Source organism: Chlorocebus sabaeus, chromosome X (genome assembly GCF_047675955.1).
Source record: "Chlorocebus sabaeus isolate Y175 chromosome X, mChlSab1.0.hap1, whole genome shotgun sequence".
NCBI lineage: Eukaryota > Metazoa > Chordata > Mammalia > Primates > Cercopithecidae > Chlorocebus > Chlorocebus sabaeus.
The window spans coordinates 137,211,191-137,233,127 of record NC_132933.1 but is presented as its reverse complement, the minus strand read 5'-3'; the positions used below and the strand labels follow the sequence as shown (position 1 = coordinate 137,233,127).

Genomic DNA, 21,937 nt, shown 5'->3' with positions numbered 1-21,937 from the left:
CCTTTAGTCTTGCATTTCTTAAAAGTGACAAATTTCTTCATAACCTTTTAGTCATCTATGTAACTAGAATCGAAGACAGTGAAATCTTGAGTTTTAGTCAATGTAAGCCATTCATCTGAAAAGGGAAGATAATCTCTTCTTATTTCATTATGATTTCTCAATATTTGTTTTCTCATTTTAAAAGTGATTGAAAAAAGCAATAGAAATTCTGTATAGACAATATAGAGAAGCAAAAAAAAAAAGTAGAAAACATCCATACTACTACCAGAATGGATGACCAATGCTAATATATTTTCATAGTTAGAATGTGCCTTCCTTAGCCTTGGATCTCTTTATATGTTCTGGTGGGATGTTGTTTTTTCTCACTGCAGTGGCACTATCAGAACAAAGTAATATAATGATGGGAATAAGATGCACCATTGTCGTCTTCTTTACTCTAATGGGAATGCTGCTACTCCATGGAATCTGGCAAGTGGCTTTAAAAATGATGTGTCATGTGATAAAAGCATTATATTTGTAATTACAAAAAATTATTTTCCTCAGTAATTGGTGTTGCATTTCATCAACTGCCTTTATACTATTAAAATTTTTACCATTTGGTGTACTACATTAATACATTTCTCACATTGATTCAATTCTTAGACAAAACATTTAAAAAATTTATTTTTAGCATGCTGCTGGAATTAATTCCTGGTTTTTCCCCTATGGTTTTTAAACCTATTTTCTTAAAAGAATATCACGTAGGTTCCCTTTCAAGTGCTGATTCTTGAAGGTTTTTTTTTTTTTTCCCTAGCCTTTACCATCTTGAAAATGATACAGAAAGATTTCTAACACTGTCTATGTTTAGAAATACGTATAATGTATAAGAAATAAAGAGTTCACAGATGAAGAATCTGGACCATGTGTGTTTTAGAGGAAGAGTTCTTCAAAAATTTTTCACTTCTTACATGATCATTTATTTCAGGTTTTATACCTCTTTCTGAGTCCATTTCGGCTGTTCACAATTTCCAAGAAAATATTCTGTTAAGATTTTCTAGTATTCTCATGGACTTTATAGAATATTTCCCACAAAATATCTACTTTTGTTGCTATGTTCTCTTTATGTTTTCTAATACGTGTATTAATTTTCTCATTTCGATTATATTATCTATTTTTTGTTTAATCAAAGATGATGATCTTGGATATAATTTGCAATTCTTTCTGTTTTTTGATTCATAAATCTTATTTATATTGGTTACATACTGTAACAAATTCATTGCTAAATAGTTTGATGGAGATCTCAGTAAAATAAATGGAAAACCAAACTAGATACTAGGATTCTTGCCTCTCAACATACTATATTTTCTTATACTTTTCAAAGTCTTGTACAAATACAGTGCTTGTCTTAATGCACAAATTTTAAGTAGTAAGTTTCCAGAGCCTTCATATATGTGTAAATTGCTTCATAAAATGCTCATTTCGGCAATTTCACATATGGGAGCTTCATAATTTATTAGTAACCATGGTAATGATGACAAATAAAGCAGTTTCAATCATTCTGAATATGTTACTATTTACTTCCAAATGTTCCGAGTTCAGAGCATGTAGATTTAAAAGTTCAGATTACTGTTGCCATGAGCCACACAAAAGGGCACTGAGTCTCCTGAGATGGGAAAACGAAATTGATTTCTCCGTGTTTTTTATACTCCACAACACTCTTGAAAAGCACTTTCTGAGCACATAACTATTGATCTACCGCTCTGGAGCAAATAGAATGAGATCACATGAAAAGAAAACATATGTGTCGTTCTTTTGATTCATGCAAGATCCCTTGTTAAGTTCACCAGATTTGTATAAATATGTGAGCACACGTAGGCTCCATTCACCTGCAATAAAGCAAGAGGTGGAGATAACAAATGTTTCTTTTAAAATTGACCCTGGTTATTTTGTTTCATTATCACAAACAGAAATGTAGTAAATATATAGCTCCTAAAATTAGTAAACTGTAAAACCATCTCAAATGTGACATTATTCTCTATATTTTTATTGGATTTTCAGAAATGTATCTGGCTGTAACACATTAAAAGAAATCAATTAAAACTTTTAATAATTGAACATAGAAACTTCGTATGATTTTAAAACTTCACACTTTTTGCAACTGGGTGTGGTGGCTCATGCTTGTAATCCCAGCACTTTGGGAGGGGGAGGCAAGTAGACTGCTTGAGTCCAAGAGTTCAAGACAGGCCTGGACAACATGGCGAAACCCCCTCACTACAAAAAATACAAAAATTAGCCAGGCTTGGTGGCATGCACCTGTGGTCCCAGCAACTCAGGAGGCTGAGGCAGGAGGATCACCTGAGCCCAGGGAGATTGAAGCTGCAGTGAGCCATGATTGTGCCACCACATTCCAGTCTGTGTGACAGAGCGAGACTCTGTCTCAAAAAAAAAAAACACACACACACACACGCACACCTTTGGACGTTTTAATATCTTAATTAAATGGCTCTACTCAATGATTTTCTAAATGTTGTAGAATTTTAATAAATGAGATCCTTCCTTGTTTAAATTGTAATGAAATGGATATACTATATATATATATCTATAATAAACAATATCAAGGTGTTTGTATTATTAATAATTTATACAGTGTTTTCAGTATAATTAGGTAGCAAAAATAATTTTATTCTCTTTAAATTGTCAGTGTTAAGATGCATGGAGAGACAAACTATTTTTGTCTATTGTGCATAAGTTCTATTTTAACTCAGTGGTTTTCAGCTGGGGGTGATTTTGTGCTCCAGAGACACTTGGCAACGTCTGGTGACATTTTTAGGTGTCATGAACGGCAGAAGAGAGGATTTCTACTGGCATCTAGTGGGTGGAGGCCAGGGATGCTGTGAAACACCCCCACAAACTTTAAAAACATCATTTAGGTAACTCTTTTCTTCTTGTAGTTGAGTTAATGGAAATAACCCACACATGGAAGAACAGAAGAAAAAAGGGAGACAAATGTGTGTGTGTGTGTGTGTGTGTGTGGTTTTTCTAAGGCTAAGAATGTAAAAATATACACATCACAATGCATTTCATGGTACTTAATTTCCAGTCACAAGCTTATTAGAACTTCAGTTTATGATTCAAATTAGTCAACTCAGTTTTCAACTATCATATTCATGAACTATGAGAAATGCAAAAATGAACCAAATATAGTCTCTGCCCTTCAGGAACTTACAAGTTTGTAGGACACAAAAGTAAATCATGATGGCAATAGATGCATGTACAACTGTGAACAAAATGCTGTGAACAAAATGCTGTGAACACTGGATAAAGAGAGGATAAAAAGTTACTGGATTTGACAAGTCAATTATAAAACTGTACAAAAGAAAAATAAAAGAAAGGTTTCTCAATGATAATCAAGACAGACCTGGAACAATGGCAAGATGTTTAAAGGTAAAACATGAAAGCCCACCGGATCCAAGTTAAGGAAATCTGAAAACAAACACAAAGGACAGATACAGGATATGGCCAACAGCAGGGACTTGCTGGTAGAGTGGTTCAGAGGAAGATGGGGGAGGGAGCATCAGTGTAGATGCATCTGAAAAGCCAAGTTGGGCTCCGATCTTAAGAGGACAGAGTTTGGATTCTCCAACAATGGTCCTGAGAGGCTAATGAAGATTTCAATGTGGGAATGGCTTTATTGTAAATGACAGGGAGAAAGACAATGGGAGATGGGAAGGACATTCCCTGACAGTGAGTTTCCAATGTGCCCTTTATTTACCAATCATAGGCTGTTGGACTGGCAGCCCACTATGTGCCCACAACTACAAAAAACAGGAAATTATGTTTCATTGGCCATCTTAAGAAAAAGATAAATGAGCTTATTTTAATAATAATTTTAAAACATAGAACAGATGCTGTTACAATCTTATAGTATGCCTGCTTTTATGCGCGCGCACACACACACACACACACACACAATTTCCAGTATCCTTGGGAAGCAAGGAACTCTATAATGTGGAATATTTTTGTCTCCATCCCATATCATATCCCCTTTTTAAGATGAGAAACCATATTAAGCAAGGATATTCGAAAAGCTCATCAAATTTTGTAGGTTAATCAGTAGCCATAATCATTATGAACTTTGTCTTATTCTTCACAAGTTAACATTTTTCAACTTCAGAGAAAGTTAATCACTACTATTTGGAAATAAAAATTAATTCAGACCAACTGAGTGAGTGTAATTCTGCCAACTTTATGCTCCTAAAGTAGCAATGTAAAGGACAGTTTCTTAAATGGGATGTATGTGTGTCTGTGTGTCTCATCTTGTGCACAGAGACTAATACTTTATAGCGGGTCTCATGTAGTAAAAGCAAGACATTTCTATTACAGGTTTAGCTGGTTCCACTGTTGCTCAGGTGTAAGAGTTTTCTCATGAGTTGGCAAGTCAATTTTCTCTTTCTACTAGGCTAACAGTATTGTAGCCATGGTCTATGAAATAGTATTTTCCATCCTTAATCATTGATTTGCTCGCCAGCTGGAGGTCACCCAGTCACATTTAGCCCTGACAATAGGTACTTCTTTTGCCAACCTCTATAAAGGTTGGGGGCGGGGGCGGGATCAGACCACATCACTTCTAGTTTATATGCTCCCATTAATATTAAAGACATATGAATTAATCAATATCTCAGAATTTCTGCTCCTAAGTTTTGGCCAGTGATGATGCTGAACCCTCTACTGTCTGAAATTCATCAAAAGTCTTATGAGAAATGATTTTGTGGACAGCCTAAAAGATGTGCACAAGAGATCCCTATTACTACAAATCAGAGATGACGGGTTGTTGTTTGCAGCCATTTGCTCATTCCACACCCATGACAAAATTTTATCTATTTCAGAACTTTTTCCTTCTGTGCATGGACTCAGCCACCCCAACTGAGCTATTCAGCCAACTAATATGAATAAATGGGAGTTGACATGTGAGCTGAAGCTTATGCGCCATTATGGGGAAAGATTATCTAAATGCTAACCTGAATTAAACCAGACCATTGTGGGGCTGTGTACTCAGTTGAACAGGAAATTTTGGATGGTTCATGAAATTGATTCAGTGCCCTGTGTTTTGTGATTATGCCAAGTTTCCACTGAGGGAATGTGGGTGTAACAACGTATGACACTTATTTCCCACGTAGCTCACAGCGTCATCATGATGAGGAACTGGGATTTGCCTTGGTGCTAAAAATTACTTTTTAAAAAAAGTGCTTCTCAAAAGCAAACAAAATCCTGATTGACTGGTTTTTATGAACACTGTAAAACTTTAAAATACTTGTTATCTCCTGTTTTCTATGAAAGCTTAGAGTGAGATCTCTTGCCCACCTTCAATAACTCTTCTGGATCTGAAAGTGTGCATCAGTGTTAATCTCACCATTGGCTACATTATTTATTCTTCCTCCATGAATTTCCCCTCTGGTTCCTTAACCTATAATACTTATTTTATACAGTGTTGCCTATATTTTGATATGCAGCCTCAAATCATCTGGGAGAAAATAATGCTATAAATAATGTTATAAAAATCAATGCAGTAATTTACACAGGCCGCACTTGGCCCTATTTCCGGTGTGTTTAATTTTTCATGCAAAAAATGATTAGCATTGGAAACATTTTATATAAATGAGATAGAGTTCTTAGAGCCAGGGTGAGCTTAATAAAAAATGTTTTGTTGAAAATTGTCTTTTACTCTGTGCTCCTTGTAGCTCAGTATTGTGAAACTTCCACTGTTTTCAAAGCAGAAATGGATGGAAGGTGGGAAGAGAAGGGAACTTTTACACTTTATATGTGATCATAAAATCTTGATTGCTGGCATATGTAGAAGTGTATATAGTAAATCTCACTGCCATGGAGGGAAAAATTGTAGTCCTCTATACAAGTGAAAAGGGAATACTTTAAATGAAGATTGAGAATTTATTGTGAAGGGAGCTGTACTAACTGCTATAAAAGTGGCTTCCTATGTTTGCTGCCCCAAAATACTCCTGCTAATTAGAACAACAAACCAGCACTTAACAAGTCCTTTTCCACCTATCAACTCCTTTATTACACCATCTTTAACTTTCTCAATTCTTGTGCCATCCAAACTTGAGTTGAGGAAGCTCAGTATGTAATCTCTTTGGGTCTTATTTCTTACTGGAACATAATACTTGATAAATCTGTCTTGAGTAAATGAATGAATGAATGGCTAATGGAAAGTGTCCATCCTCCAAGAATGTCCGTTCAGAAATTTCTAGACAGAAAAGCTGGTAATAACTTCCTCACTTTTTGCCTGTGAACCCAGAATTGCGCATGGAGGGAGTAAAAAAGAGTAATCTTGGAGCAGGGGGCTGCAAACAGAGGTCTGAATGTGGTGGTGTCTCGACAGGACCTAGACAGCATTAGAGCACCAAGCAACTAGGAAAAGTCATCAGCAGGACACATCAGGAAATAGAGGAGTGTGCTCACTCCATGCATCTCCCTAGCATTTAAAGTTCGCTGAGGGGCTGGAAGGAACATGGTTCCAGGTGATCTCCATGTCGGGCTAAAGGACATGAAACCTAGCTAGAAGGAACATTGCTCCACCACTGGCCCATCAGTTCTGTTTCCTACTCGGTTTTTGCTTAACGAGTTGTGGTGTTTAGAGTTGGGAAATACATGGAGAAAGTCACTTTTTAAGAGAGGATCAGAGATCCGCAGGCTCATTTCACTCTATAAATGCCGCGGACATTTGGTTCCAGGACCTGGACAGTTCTCTCCAGAGACCGGTGGGCCCCTCCAACTCCTCCGTGGTTTCCCGGAATCAAGTCTCTCACCTAAAAGGAGCGCAGAGGGCGTGCAACTGGCGGCAGACGCGTGACCAGAGTGGAACCAAAAGTGGGTGGCCTGGGAACCTAAGGCGTGGCCAGAACTTAAGGTGGGCAAGTGCGCGTGCGCCGGATGCCCGTGGCCAATGAGGAACGTAGGATTGTGGCACGTGGCCTAGGAGGACGGCCAGGACTGGCCAGAAAGGAGACGTGTGGAATGCAGGAAGAGATGTGACGCGGACCAGACGGGTCTTGCCTGTTCCTAGAGAAAGGAAGGGGTTAGCCACGGCGGGAACGGCCCCGCCAGTGAGGAGCGCAGGCACAAGGCTTAGCGGAAGAGGCGTGACCCAGGCGTACCGCAGGGGCGTGACCCGAACGAGCTGTCCTAGGCCCTTACGTGAAGGGCGTGGCGTAGTACCAAGGGTGTAAAAAAAGATATTCGAATTGGCGGGAGGGTCGGCATACTTTAGGCGGAGTAAGGACGTGGGCCCAAGGGAGGGAGGTAGGGTAGGCAGAATAGTTGTGACTGGATGATCACTGGTATGTGAAACGAACTGCGCTCAGAGGCGCAGACTGGCTGAAGCGTGGAAAAGTGGCCACAACTGGAAAGGCAGGCAGCGGAGTAGTGACGGACAGGGGAGGTGGCGCGAAAAGGGAAGTAGGGACCTGACGTAGTTGGAACGCAGAGACGTGCCTCGAACGTGGGGGCGTGGTCCTTACGTGTGGGCGTGCCTTGTTGCTCTGACGGGCGTAACAAACATGGTGGAGCAGGCGGAGGGCAGAGGCGTGGGCAAGTTAGCGTGCAGGCGCGTAGCAGCGACAGGAGATGTGTAGCCAGAGCGCAGAGCTGGTGTGGACTCCGGCGCAGGGGAAGCGTGGTCAGGGCGAGATTTGAGCCTAGGTCGGGGACAGAGGCAGGACTGATAGGGGCGTGGCCTGGAATGACGAAATGACGTTTGCTGCGTGGGGACGTGGCTAAACGTGAGGGGGCGTGGGCAACATGGCCCCGTGCTGGATCTTCGGGTCCCGGGAGCGAACGCGGAGGTTCTGACTCAGGTAAGTCGTTCGGGTAAGGGCGGGAGGCAGTAAGGAGCGTGGGCAGCATTGGGGGGTGGTCTGCCTGAGAGGGCAGGAACTCTGCCACTTGCCGCAAACATGACCGCGTGCCGCTATCGGCTCTGGAGCCAGAGAGGCTTTTGGTTCCGCGAGGTTGGCCGGGGTCCTGGCGGGGCTTCTCGGAGGAATGGGAGTGGGAGGCTGGCGTCGGGGAAGTAGCCACTTCCCCACTCTAGCTCTCTTTCTCCACTTTGAGGATCACCAGACATCCTTTTAGGATTCTGTCTATTAAAAAGTAGAACAGCTTTCCCAGAGACATTGCGGGATGAGAGGAGTGCATTTCCAGAAACTGAGGAGCAGCAAGCTGGGACTCCCTCGGGTCTGCATTGTTGATCTTCCCACCTGACTATGCCAGGGGCTGTGGACAGACACAGCCACCCCAGAGTAGATCAAAAGCACAGTTGTGTCCCGTGGACAAATCTGAGTTTTTCTGTTGTGCCCTGCCCCAGAGCCGGAGGAGAGGAACCTCCAAAATGCAGACATTCTTGGTGACTGGGATTCTGTGTGATATTCAGCGTTAAATGCTGCTGCTCTGAGGCTGCTGGAAACGCGTTAGTATTAATATCAGTGTACTTCCCTCACGTTTACTTTTGCTGGAAAAGCTTGGGAAATGAGTTAACGAAGATGCATAAACCTTAATTTGTTTATATGCTCTCTGTTAGCCGTTGAATACCACATTGCTTTCTGCCTTCCCTTCTTCCTTTACTGATAATCTGACCATTTCCACTGTGCACTTTGAAAGTCTTGCTGGAGTTTGGAGAATAGTCAGAAGTCTCTGATAAGAAATGCTGCCCCTGCGCATCTCTCAGAGGAGTCACTATTCGCAGCGCCTGCATCAGAGTCCCCAGTGAACCAAAGTTCACCCCACCTCCCCTGTCTTCAGGGACTTAGTGAAAAGCTGGACTGTTCTTGAATATTTTGGAAATGAAAAACTTTCTGGGCTATTTTAAATCAGTACCTGGGCTGGAATTAACCGAAAGGCCAAAACAGCAAGGACACCATTCTCTGTGCCTATACGTAGCTGCCCTGTTCTTGGAACCAGGCAAAAAGGCTGCCACTGCTCACAGTTGCAATGGAATAAAGGTTGAGTGCCTTGTGATTGCATATGAATATTAAGGAAATCTGATGGAAAGAGGGAAATTCATCATGTCACTGGCCACACTGGGGTACGTTAGTTGCAACACACAAATCAGGTATAAGAAATATATTTTGAAACCTTTGGCAACCTCAGATTGGGATCACGCTTTCAAGGAAGAAGTGAGTGAGAGGAGGAAGCTAAGCTTTCTTAAGACATAGCAGTGTAATATCTTAATTTAAGTTTCAGGAAATTGCAGAAGGCAGGCTTCCTTTTGAAATCAGGAGTTGAGAAAATGAAGAGTCAATCTGATGCCAATCAAGGAATTTTTCAGTGTAACCTTTTGTTAGTACTTTTCCGTCTGTTTTGCGTAAGTCACTTAATCAGGCAGAGTTCAAACTATGAGGCATTTAATAAATACTTATGACATTTAAAGACTTAGAATCTTTTCTTTTTTTCACACATTTCTAAGGTTGTAAAACAACAGAAAAAGAACATGTTAGTAATATCCAAGGCATACGTGCATAATCAGTGATAGCAAAGGATGTATAGCACAAAAGACTTAGCTCTCCTAGGCCCTATCCAGCCACAAACTGGTAATTGTTGAAATAGAGTATTGGATATATAGGTGATTTATTCTCACCATTTTTTTGTACAAGTTTGAAGTTTGCCCTAATAAGGGGAAAACAGATTCTAAATTCAGTTGACCCATGGTCTATTGCTGTTTAAACCTGTTAAGTGAATTCAGATAGTGAAGTTATTTAAAAACCAGATGCTCTCACCTGGCTCCAGGTACTATCAAGATAAGATATTGAAAGCTTATTGGCAGTCTGTCTTTTAAATCCTGAGCCAGACTTTTACATGGCTTCAACAAGGTGATTTTTCATCTCCTTAGACATTTTGACATACACACTCCCACTAAAAACTGTATTTACACAAACACAGATAAAACGAAACAAAAGTGATTTTAACTTTGGTTTGAGAATTGTCAACACCTTTTAGGCAACGCAGACATGCTTTAGGTGTCACTGACTGTTAAGAGTTGAATTGCATTCTCCCATCTCAAATTCATATATGTTTAAGTCTTAAGCCCCAGTACCTCAGAATGTGACCTTATATGAAGATTGGGTCTTTATAGAGGTAATTACAGTCATTAGGGTGGCCACTAGTCCAATATAACTGGTGTCCTTAATTAAAGGGGAAATTTGGACACAAGATGAAAATGGCTTATGAAAATTGGACTTAATGCTGACACAAGCTAAGGAATTACCAGAGGCAAGGTTTATTAGGTGTTCTCCAGAGAAACAAAACCAATTGTGTGTGTGTATGTGTGGGTGTGCCTGTGTGTGTCCATGTGCACACGCGTGTGTGTGTGTGTTTAGGGAGAGAGAGATTTATTTTTAAAAATTGGCTTGTGAATGTAGTCTCATGAAATTTGCAGTGCAGGCTAACAGGCTGGAGACCAGGGAAGAGTTGATATTACAGCCTGTCTTACTCAGTTTTGTGCTATAACAGAATACCTGACACTGGATAATTTCTAATGAACAGAAATTTATGTGGCTCATGATTCCAGAGGCTGGGAAGTCCAAGGGCATGGTGCCAGCATCTGCTCAACATCTAGTGAGGGCTTTCTCTTGCGTCATCCCATAGCACAAGGCAGAAGGGCACGAACATGTGCATGTGAGGGGTGGGAGAGGTTGGGGGTGAAGAAGGAGGGAAGGAGGGTAATGAGGCCAAATTTATCCTTTTAGCAGGAACCCACTACCTCAGAAACTAACCAGCTCCCCCTAATAATGGCATTAATCCATTCATGAGGGGAGAGCCCTCATGATTTAATCACCTCCCAACACTTTTGCATTGCAGATTAAGTTTCCAAAACGTGAACTTTGGGGACACATTCAGACTGGATTGTGAGCACAAACTGGTGCCATGGCACAGCTCCAGTCCAAAGGCAGTCTGGAGGTAGAATTTCCTCTTCCTCAGGCAACCTGTCTTTTTTTCACTTAAGGCTTTCAACTGATTGGGTAGGGCCCACCCACATGAGGGGTAATCATCTTTATTCCAAGTCTACTGATTTAGATGTTAATCTCATCTAAAAAATACATTCACAGTGATATTTAAACTGGTATTTGACCAAACATCTGGGTACCATGACCTACCCAAGTTGGCACATAAAATTAACCATCCAAGTAGAAAGGCCTGGGACAGAGCTCTCATTGCCCTCAGAAGGAACCAACCCTGCAGAGAACTTGGACCTCAGATTTCTAGCCTCCATAACCGTGAGACAAAAATTTTTAAGCCACCCAGTCTATGGTACTTTCTTTTTTTTTTTTTTTTTTTTTTTTTGAGACGGAGTCTGGCTCTGTTGCCCAGGCTGGAGTGCAGTGGCCGGATCTCAGCTCACTGCAAGCCCCGCCTCCCGAGTTCACGCCATTCTCCTGCCTCAGCCTCCCGAGTAGCTGGGAGTACAGGCGCCCGCCACCTCGCCCGGCTAATTTTTTTTGTATTTTAGTAGAGACGGGGTTTCACCGTGTTAGCCAGGATGGTCTCGATCTCCTGACCTCGTGATCCGCCCGTCTCGGCCTCCCAAAGTGCTGGGATTACAGGCTTGAGCCACCGCGCCCGGCCTGTACTTTCTTACAAACTAATACATTGGCCTGAAGACCTCCAGGAGGGAGTCAAGCCTAGAGGTAAGGAACCTCTATGGGATTCACAAACTTCCTACCAGTCCCCTTTAATGTAATGGCTGCACATCTCTGGCTCCCTGAGTTCAGCGCGCATTCGCAAAGTGACACATACACAAAGCAAAGCGCATGGCACTGTGCCAAAAGACTGGCTTCTCATCCTGCTGTGCTTTACTTCACAGTGCACATAGAGATGATTCTCGCTCCTTTCACATAGGTGTAGTCTTCCCTCTAGCTTAGATGGAGCAGGGTCAAGGACAGCAGTGCAGAGGAGAGGAGCTAGTGCACAGCCAGTTACTAGCATGAATGTGCACAAAGAGAGGGGAGGATAAAAGCACGTTTGCCTCCTTGCTCAGCATCACTGAGGACTATGATGTGGGTTTTGTATCTTACACTCTTCTTGGAAAGATGGTATGAAGAAATAAAGTTCAGATTTGTAAGGGAAATGTGTCTTTAGTGCCCCTCAACTTCTATGTTTGTGTCTTTTGCCACCCATTCCCACCTACCCCAACCCCCACCCCCACCCCAGCATGGCCATACTGCTGAGAGCCCATCTTTTGGCAAGAGAAGGCAGAATCTGAGGTGGCAGAAACACCCTGCTGTGAACTGGTTTGCTCTGTGTTTGTCTTACCCATACTATGTGCATTTCAAGAGACTCCTAAGGGAGAAATTACATACCTGGAAGGCACAGTTCAAGTCTTGGTCATCTTTGCATCATAGCACCCACCACTGTGCTTGGAGCAAAAGAAGTGACAATACATTTTGAAATGAAAGTGCTAACTGGCAGAATCCCAGCCCTGTGAGACTAGATGGGGTTCATCGGGAGGGTCCTCTTTTAGATCAGGCAGGATTTGGGGGGTCCTTTGGATCTTTTAGCTAGGGATACGAGACCTTCTTCTCAAAGGAGAAATATTTAAAAGTGTTTTAAAAGTATAGACATCCCTACAAATGGGTGATGGCGTTGGAGAAAAGGAAAGACCCCTAGTACTGTGTCAGAGCGTGCTGGCAGGCATGTCACAGTTCTTAGTTGTTGAAATTAGGACCAACATCTTTGTCCCCAAGGGAGCCTACTCGGGGCACTTGACTAGTACTCCCAGCACCCATTTTGAATGAGGCACTGTGTCCCTAAGAGATGCAGCTCTGACCAAGGCAGACACGGTCCCTGCCACCATGGGGCGTAGATACTGGAGAGGATGCGGTGATAAAGTACATTCCTGGTCAGGTATTAATTCGACTATGATAAACACTGTGACCACAAAGCAGTTCCGGGCTGACCTGGTGAGCATGTGGTCGGGAGAGCTTAGAGGAAAGGATGCTGGTGTCAGTCACCTGAAGTGGGGGTAGGGATTCACCACGCACAGATGGAGGGAGAGTCCAGGAAAGGAAGAGCATCTGCACAGGCTGGAGGGAAAGGCAGGAGTTGGAAGAACTAAAATCCATGTGGCTGGTGGGCAGGCAGGAGCACCAAGCGAATGTGAGGGAAAGCAAGTGTCTGTCATCTTGGGGTGACCAATGAGTTTGAGGAACAAGAGTGGATGGATAATTGACTCCCATTTGCCCTCCCCTCCACCTCAGGGTGTGTATTACTAGTCTGAATATTGTCCTACTTAGAGGTTTTCTCATGATCTTAAGTCTCTGTCGTTTACAGCTTTTAATCCTCTAACCTCTTCCCTCTAGGTTATTGGGTTCCTGCAAGTTATTTGGGAACTGATCAAGGTTTCAGGGTAAAGATGGTGGTGATGAACAGCCTGAGGGTCACTTGTCCTGTGTCCCCATGCAAATTGCTGTGGAGAAGCTTCCAGATTCCAAGGCCCAGGCCATCCTGCAGCCTCTGTACTTGTACTTACAAAATCCAGAAATAAACCTGTGAGTACACCATTTCATTAAAGAGAGGAGAAAAGACTTGTTGGTTTTATAAAAATCACGTGTGTTAAGCATTTGTAGCTATGATGTCATTGGCATTCCAGTGTGAGATTATATGCCTTATGGACTGTGAGAATAACTGTTTCTCTATTTGTCCAGTAAAATAAATGTGGAACATTCTTTCTTGACAAATGTTAAAATGTTACAATGATGTCATGCAGAAACTGGAGAAGGTTTCAGATATTCTGGAACCTGTTCTTTATTATTTATTGTTAGCAGTTATCTTTTTACTAAGGTTGATCCACAAACTGCAGATTATTTGTGTGAATCATGAATTGCTGGAAGCTGCACATGAATGTTTGCAAGCACTTCAGTGGCTTCATGCTTTAGAATATTCTCTCCAGAGTTAAGAATTGCAGAATTAATTCTAGCTGACTGATTTGCAAGTGTGTGCTCTGCTGTAAAAACAGAAGATCCTGTGATGCAGCAGATGGTCTTCCTCAAGCCTTTCTCATCTTGTTCCCCTCCTGGAAATACAAGGTACTATCCGCGGCTGGATGTTGCAGGGATTCTCCACTGTGGCACGATGGATGTTGGGGATGGATCATTCTGTGGTGTGGGGGCTGCCCTTTGCTCACTAGATGTTGAATGGCATCCCTGATCTCTTACCAGTAGCACTCCCCAAATGATCACATTCAGATATGTTTCAGGACATTGCTAAATGTCCCCTGGGAGGGAGGGCAAAATAACCCTGGGAGAGAACCACTGAGATGATAGGAGAGATGTCTGTGATGGTGGAGAGATGTGTTTAATGAATTGGCTAAATATATATTTTAGTTTTTTAAATATATTTTTCACTATTCACAATGAATTTACATAGTTTTCAAATACTGGCTTGTTTCAGAATTTGAGGTTTCTCAGATTGTGCTCTTTGGGTTTACCCTTTTTGAACCTCTGTGAACGTAAGAAAAGGAATTCCATTAATAAAGTTGATCTAGCTGGATCCATTGACTTGAAACTGCTTCAAAAGAATTTTTTATTACAAATTTATTTTGTTTTATCCCAACATTGACTATGTTCTCCTTGAGATGAGTTGGTTGGGGTCATAACAAATTTATGATTGCTGGGTGTGCCCATATCCTACCCAGATTGGCTTATTCCAAACCCTGGCACTGCATTCTAAGGCTTAACATGGAAAAAATTTAGTCATATTTATCTAGTTACTAACGTTTTGTGTGAGTGTGGGGTTTCTGCCTCGATCTTTAGTTTGTTTGTCTTTCCTGAAAGTTGAGAGTTAAATGCCTAAAGTCCAATCAGCCTATGCCATTAGGATAGTTTGCTGCTTTTAGTGCCAACAGAAACCAAACAGTGGTCCCTCGAGGAGGTGGGGTTCACTTGACTAATAGCTGTATTATATGACGTGTTCTTGTTTCTAAGTTACTAGAAAAAACAGGTGAAAGTCACCATTTGATTTTGTTTGTGGTATATTTCACTGTTCCAACCTGTTTGCCCCAAGAAGAATATTGTGGTCTTTCTTGCCCTGGGCCTTTGAGCAGGTCCTATTCCTATATTCTGGACCCTCATCTGCTGAATTGTAAACACAATTCTCATTGTTTCTGACAGCTCAGTACCCCAGTGGAAGGCTAGTGTACACTTGTAACCAAGAATAACCCGAGATTCTTGAGGGTTAGAAACTCAGTTATGTGGCCGCGCATGGTGACTCATCCCAGCACTTTTGGGAGACCAAGGTGGGCGGATCAGCTGAGATCAGGAGTTCAAGACCAGCCTGACCAACGTAGTGAAACCTCGTCTCTACTAAAAATACAAAAATTAGCTGGGCATGGTGGTGCATGCTTGTAGTCTCAGCTACTCAGGAGGCTGAGGCAGGAGAATCACTTGAACCTGGGAGGCAGAAGTTGCAGTGAGCCGGGACCTGTACTCTGTCTCAAAAAGAAAAAAAGAAAAAGAAAAGAAACTCAGTTGTGGCAGCTACTTCTAGTACTTTGATTGTTGTCATCATCATAGGCTCAGTGCCTGCCTCGGATGTTTTAAATCTGACCATTTTAAGAAGAGGCAAAGCAGAATAAGGAGTGAATGAAAGTAGGAGGTTGTGGCAAATTCGGAAAGCAACATTTCAGATCAGCCCAGTTCTCTGCTCATCATATCTTTGCTCCCAAGGCTCTCCACAGATAATCTTTAGCTGTCAACTCAGATTGCTGTTTGCTGTTATCTCAAGTAGCAGACAGTAACTGTTGAAAGTCCTAACTTGAGGGACTTGTAATAAAACAAGATAAAAATAAAAGCCTACACCTGTTATCCAAGATGAAAATAAAATCAATTTCACTTAGTGTATCATCTAGTGAAATTTAGCATAATAATCACATAAAAAGATTTGGGTAGCCGGGTACGGTGGCTCACACCTGCAACCCCAGCACTTTGGGAGGCCAAGGCGGGCGGATTGCAAGGTCAGGAGATCGAGACCATCCTGGCTAACATGGTGAAACCCCTTCTCTACTAAAATACAAGAAATTTGCCAGGCATGGTGGTACACGCCTGTGGTCCCAGCTACTCAGGAGGCTGTGAGGCAGGGGTATCTCTTGAACCTGGGAGTCGGAGGTTGCAGTGACCCGAGATCGCACCACTGCTCTCCAACCTGGGCGACAGAGCAAGACTCCGTCTCAAAAAAAAAAAAAAAAAAAATTAGGCATGAGATCTTAGACCATAGGAAAATTAATAATGTTAATTATTAATGAAATATAAAGATTAATGTAAATAGTACAAATTTAATATTATTCCAGTGATTCTTAATGTTCACGATCCTCCCTGCTTTTAGAAAGAAAAGAAACATTTCCTTTTAGGATAACTTGGACTAGAATGGTGCTGTCTAAAATGTAGCCACAATTAAATGTGGCCATTATGGGTGTTTACCTGTAAATTTAAGCACATTAACATAGCCTCACGTGACTACAACTTACCATACTGGACGTTTTCATCTTTAGAGAAAGTTGTATTTGACAGCACTGATCTATATTAGAACTCAACTGTGTTATTTTTTTGAAGAACCAAAGCCTAGAGAACAATACTTTTTTTTTTTTTTTAATTTAACTTTTAAGTTCAGGGGTATGTGTGCAGGTTTGTTGTATAGGTAAACTTGTCATGGGGGTTTGTACAGATGAGGACAAGAGTTTTAACAGGCTTGTTTTGCAGTGTCTTCCTAAAGACCTCTGATACAGGCTGGGATGCCTCAGACTATATTGTCTTCATTAACTTTCAAAGGATCTTGAGAAACAGTGGGAGGGTTAGGAGTCCCATGGAATTGTACTAATGGCTTCAGGGTTGTCTTCAGCTACCTGGGACTGACTATTAGCCCTGGAACTGACCACCAAGAAATGTGGGCTTTTAGTCTCCTGTGCTGATAACTGCATGTGTATCCTATGGCTAATGGACTTGGCATCCAAGTGCCTTTTACAGCCCTGATGCTCTAACAAGGCAATTTGTGATCCTGTGATCATCCTCAGCCAAGTCATACAGAGGGTCCCTGTGTATCCCATCACTGCACTAAGGCCAAGGCCTACACAGATGGTCTTCAATTACATGAGGAAATAGCACATCCCTCATAAAAAGGGTGGTACAGAGCAAGGGACCAGATAAAAAGCACATGAGGGTATAGGGCAACATTGCCCTGTAGACATATAATTGAGCCACATGTAATTCTTAGTTTTCTAATAGTCATATTAGAAAAGGGGAAAAGAAAACAGGTGAAATTAATTTTAGTAACATTTTTATTTAACCCAGTATATCCAGGATATTATCACTTTAACATGTGATCCATATAACAATTATTAATGAGTTTACATTCTTTACCTTGCACCAAGTCTTCAAAGCCTGTTGGGTGTTTTAAGTTTACAGCACCACTCGTTTAGGATTGACCAAGGGGGCAGCATGGGAACACCAGCGTTTGGAAAGAATGAGGAGAATGATTAGATAAGTGAGGAGGGTTCTAATAGAAAAACATAGGCACTTGGACACAGAAGTTTCCACTTGATGTACTGTCTTCAGCACAGGAGCACCCTGATGAAGCTGGTGATTTGGGAAAACTGAGTGGCTGAACTCGGGGTAAAGGGAAGTGAGAAAAGAAGACAGGTGACCAAGAGGCTTTGTGTGAAGTCTGCGGTGTAGGGTTCAGAACTAGGCTAGTGGTCTGGGCAAGGTGAGGAAGAGCTAAACCTGAACGATCATTAAAGAAAAATAATGTGATCCGTGGCGGTAATGGGAAATAAAGCAAAAAGAAGCAAACTTCAGTGATACGCTTCATCTGATTCATTCGATCTACCATAGCAGTTGAAAGCCAGCTTGCATCAGGGGCGGTGGCTCATGCCTGTAATCCCAGTAGTTTGGGAGGCTGAGGTGGGCGGATCACGAGGTCAGGAGATCGAGACCATCCTGGCTAACACGGTGAAACCCCATCTCTACTACAAATACAAAAAAATTAGCTGGGCGTGGTGGTGGACACCTGTAGTCCCAGCTATTTGGGAGGCTGAGGCAGGAGAATGGTGTGAACCTAGGAGGCGGAGCTTGCAGTGAGCCGAGATTGGGCCTCTACACTCCAGCCTGGGCGACAGAGCGAGACTCCATCTCAAAAAAAAAAAAAAAAAAAAAGCCAGCTTGCTTGCAGAGCAGTGGGGGAGGCCGATAACTAAGCGTGTATACATACAATTATAACTATACCCATGTAATAATGTTGTGAAGGACAAAACCAGAGTGCTATGATTAAAAATTCAAGGGGATCATGTTATAATAGGGTAGTCTAAGAGAAGAGAAGGTGACAAGGCAATAACAGGAGCCAGTGCCAAGCGGAATGAGGGGAAATTGATTCCAGCAGAGGAGGAGAATCAGGAACTAAGGGGCTTGATGCAGAAATGAGCTTTCTACATTTGAAGAGCCCAGGGACATACAAGGAGGCTAGAGAAATAGGTGGTGCAAGCATAAAATAAGTCAAACACAGGACTAGGCATATAAATAAGAATTAAGACCAAGTGCATCCTCACCATGAAATCTGAAGGAGTTTTCTTGCTAATCAGTGAGAGATTATTGACACCTTTTTAATGACAGTGTGTCCTTCGCTCACTTAAACCATGATTGAAATAGTCACAGTCTCTTCACTTTCTACACATGAGAAAAACCTGAAAATGAAGCCTCTGTTAGAATGCTTCGTCATCACCTTCCTGTTTTGAGGGAAAGTATGACAACTGCCAAGAAATCATTTCTATCTGTATTTTGTTAAAATGGTAGAAGGGGAGGGAAGAGGAAAAGAAAAGTGTGAGTTTATCATTAGCAAAACAAGCCCTTGGCAAAAAGTTGGCTTCAATAGGGGGATAGTGACCAAGGACTGCCTCTCCCCACAGTGGGTTGGATGGTCTAGCCTAGATGGTCTTTGTTTAAAAAGGAGGAGGTCGGTAGGAGGAAAGAAAACCTTCTGGAAGCTGAACTTGTAAACTCAAGGGCATAAATTGATCGTGTTGTTATGGTCATTAAAGAGCAATTGCAGGAATAGGCCCAGTTTTCTTGGGCTGGTATTTGCATGAGTGTGAGTGTTGATACTTCCCATTTCATGAATTAGATGGGGAACAATGAAGGGTGACCAAGGCATCATCTTAGGGAGCTGATTGTCACTCCAGTTCTTCCCTAGTCTTCACAGTAGACCCTCATTGAATGGCTTTGAAGAATGTGAATTCTCACATTATCAACCACTGTCTGAGTGTCTCAGAGGGGAAGGTGCGTAGTCTCTTTGTGTCAGGAATCTTTAAAAATAGAATCGGCCTTTTAAGGGCTTTCTAGAAGGAATCTGCATTCTGATCAGATTATAGTATTGAAATATTGTGCCAGTTCAAATGCATTTTTAATTTTTGGCTCCTAAATTTAACAGAAAATTATTGTTCTTTTGTGAGGAATTCTTTCATACTAAGAAAAATAACATTGGGTTCAACCTGTTGGGTATTATGCTCACTGGCTGGGGTGACAGGACCGTTGGGACCCCAAGCCTCAGTGTCACTCCATATACCAAACCTGCATGTCTACCCTTTATAGTTAAAGTAGAACTTAATTTTTTAAATTAGGTTTAAATCTCTTTAGAGATAAGAGAATACTATGTTATAGGAAGAAATAGGAAAAAGAGAAGAATATTCTGAGTTTCTGTAGACTGAGATTCTCAACTGGGCCACTGTTGACATTTGGGGCTGGGTAACACTTTGCAGTGGTGGCTTCCTCCTGTGCTTTGTGGAATGTTTAGCAGCATCCCTGGCATCTATCCACTAGATGGCAGTAGCACCCTCTTCCAGTTGTGACTATGAAAAATGTCTCTAGACAATGCCAAATGTCCCCTGGGGCCATAGTCACTCTCCTTGTTGAGACCACCGGTCTGGACACTCCCAAGAGAGCTCAGTGTCTGTACTGCCAGGACACTTTTGCCCACCCCCCACAAAAAAATAAAGCTAAAGCTAAGATTTTAAACTTCATCTTTGGGCTGCTACTGAAGCAGGAGAACTATCCCCCCTGTAAGAGTAAGCCAGAGGGAAATTTCTGGTTTTTAGAAGAGGGTGTCTCTGCCATGTTTGGGGGATTTGACTGGGTAGGAGCTGCCTAGTTATTTCTCAAATCCTTAGACCCATTCTTAGTGGTAGGGCGAGATGCAGAGGGTCGTTGGTAATGATTTCTCTCAATTCACGTTTCTCCTAGTTTTCCTGTTGTTCTTGATTCTACCCATCCATGGTACTTCTAACGGACAGGGAACTGGACCACCCCAAACTGATACACGTTGGTTCTGCTCATCACACATGTGGGTCTCAACAGGCCGATCTATGTTATCAGCAAGTCTGCTGATACTTATCAGGGACTTGCTACAGAGACCTGGTGCTTGACTCTGGAGGACAATCAGCATCAGCAATGTCTTCAGTGCCTGTGGGGGATGAATTGTATGTGTACACCTTAATAGATAATCTCCACATCCCTGTGACACACTGCGACCCCCAGGGACCTTAGCAATGCTGATGTCCTACCCAGGTTTTGCAGGATGGCTGCCTGGTCCTCAGAGTTTGCTTACATAGGAGGTGAACTCAACTCAGCATGCACAGTTATGTGGGGCGAGCATCTTAAGGATGCAGGCTACGCAAGCCTTGATTTCTACCAGCCAACCAATTAAACACTGACAATACTTGATTGAACATTTCCTTTCTCAAAGTTCTGCCCGCATTTTTTTGTATGTGTTTTTTGAAAATAAGTCTGTTATTGAAAATCGAATTAGTTTGTCTTTGTATTTAGAGCTAGTTTGGGGGCTTGGGACTTGGGAAATTCTCAGTGAAGAAAAGAAACTCATTTATGAATACCTGTTTCCACATGGCACTAATCTCCATGCATTTTACTGTTATCACGGGACTCATTGCACTTGGTTTAGATGAGCTTAGTAGGCAGACTGAGATGAGTTGGGTTTTCAAGATGGCAGAATGCTGTTCTTCTGCTTTTAGTCTTTGCTTGTCTTTTAGCCTTTGCTTTAGTCAGCTGATTAAGGCCCTGAATGGCTAATTGCTAAAGCTGTTAGTTCCCATTAGCCTTGACAGGGTCTCCAGAAGTGGAATTGCCTCATACGTGATGCTAGATAGCGGACAGTCTTATAGCCTGACCTGCTTTCTCCTAGTGTATCCACTCTGGGAGAGCGTGGACCTGGTTCCCGGGGGTGATCGACAGTCACCCATCAACATTCGGTGGAGGGACAGTGTTTATGATCCCGGCTTAAAACCGCTCACCATCTCTTATGACCCAGCCACCTGCCTCCACGTCTGGAATAATGGGTACTCTTTCCTCATGGAATTTGAAGATTCTACAGATAAATCAGGTGAGGGCAAGATCTGGTGGTCTTGTAAGGAGTTAAAGAAACAGTGTCATGTTAACTGAGGACAGATCAAACTCTCTCCATGATAGTATTGACCTCTTTGTGAGCAATGGCATGGAAGTCATTGAAATTTTTTTTAAAAATTATGGTAAAATATACATAATATGAAATTTATCATCTTAACCATTTATAAGAATATAGTTAAGTATAATGTATATTAAGTACATTTCGATTATTGTACAATCATCACCACCATCTAGCTCCAAAAATCCTTTCATCTTGCAAAACTGAAACTTTACCCATTAAACAGTAGTGCCCCATTCACCCTCCCTCCAGCTCCTCACAATCAGTATTTGGCTTTCTTTCTTTCTTTCCTTTCTTTCCTTTCTTTCCTTCTTTCCTTCTTTCCTTCTTTGTTTCCTTTCTTTCCTTTCTTCTTCCCCTTCCCTCCTCCTCCCCTCCCCTCCCCTTTTCCTCCGCCTCCATCTCCTCCTTCTCCTACTCCTTCTTCTTCTTCTTC

At 42.1% G+C, this 21,937-nt stretch overlaps 1 long non-coding RNA gene across 1 annotated transcript; it reads left to right on the top strand.

Annotated features, from left to right (window-relative positions):
* The first annotated feature begins 7,013 nt into the window (after positions 1 to 7,013).
* LOC140710910 (uncharacterized) lies at positions 7,014 to 21,343 on the top strand. Its single transcript, XR_012092083.1, has 3 exons — positions 7,014 to 7,850; positions 13,347 to 13,535; positions 21,223 to 21,343. It is a non-coding gene; the product is annotated as an uncharacterized lncRNA (long non-coding RNA).
* Positions 21,344 to 21,937: the final 594 nt, after the last annotated feature.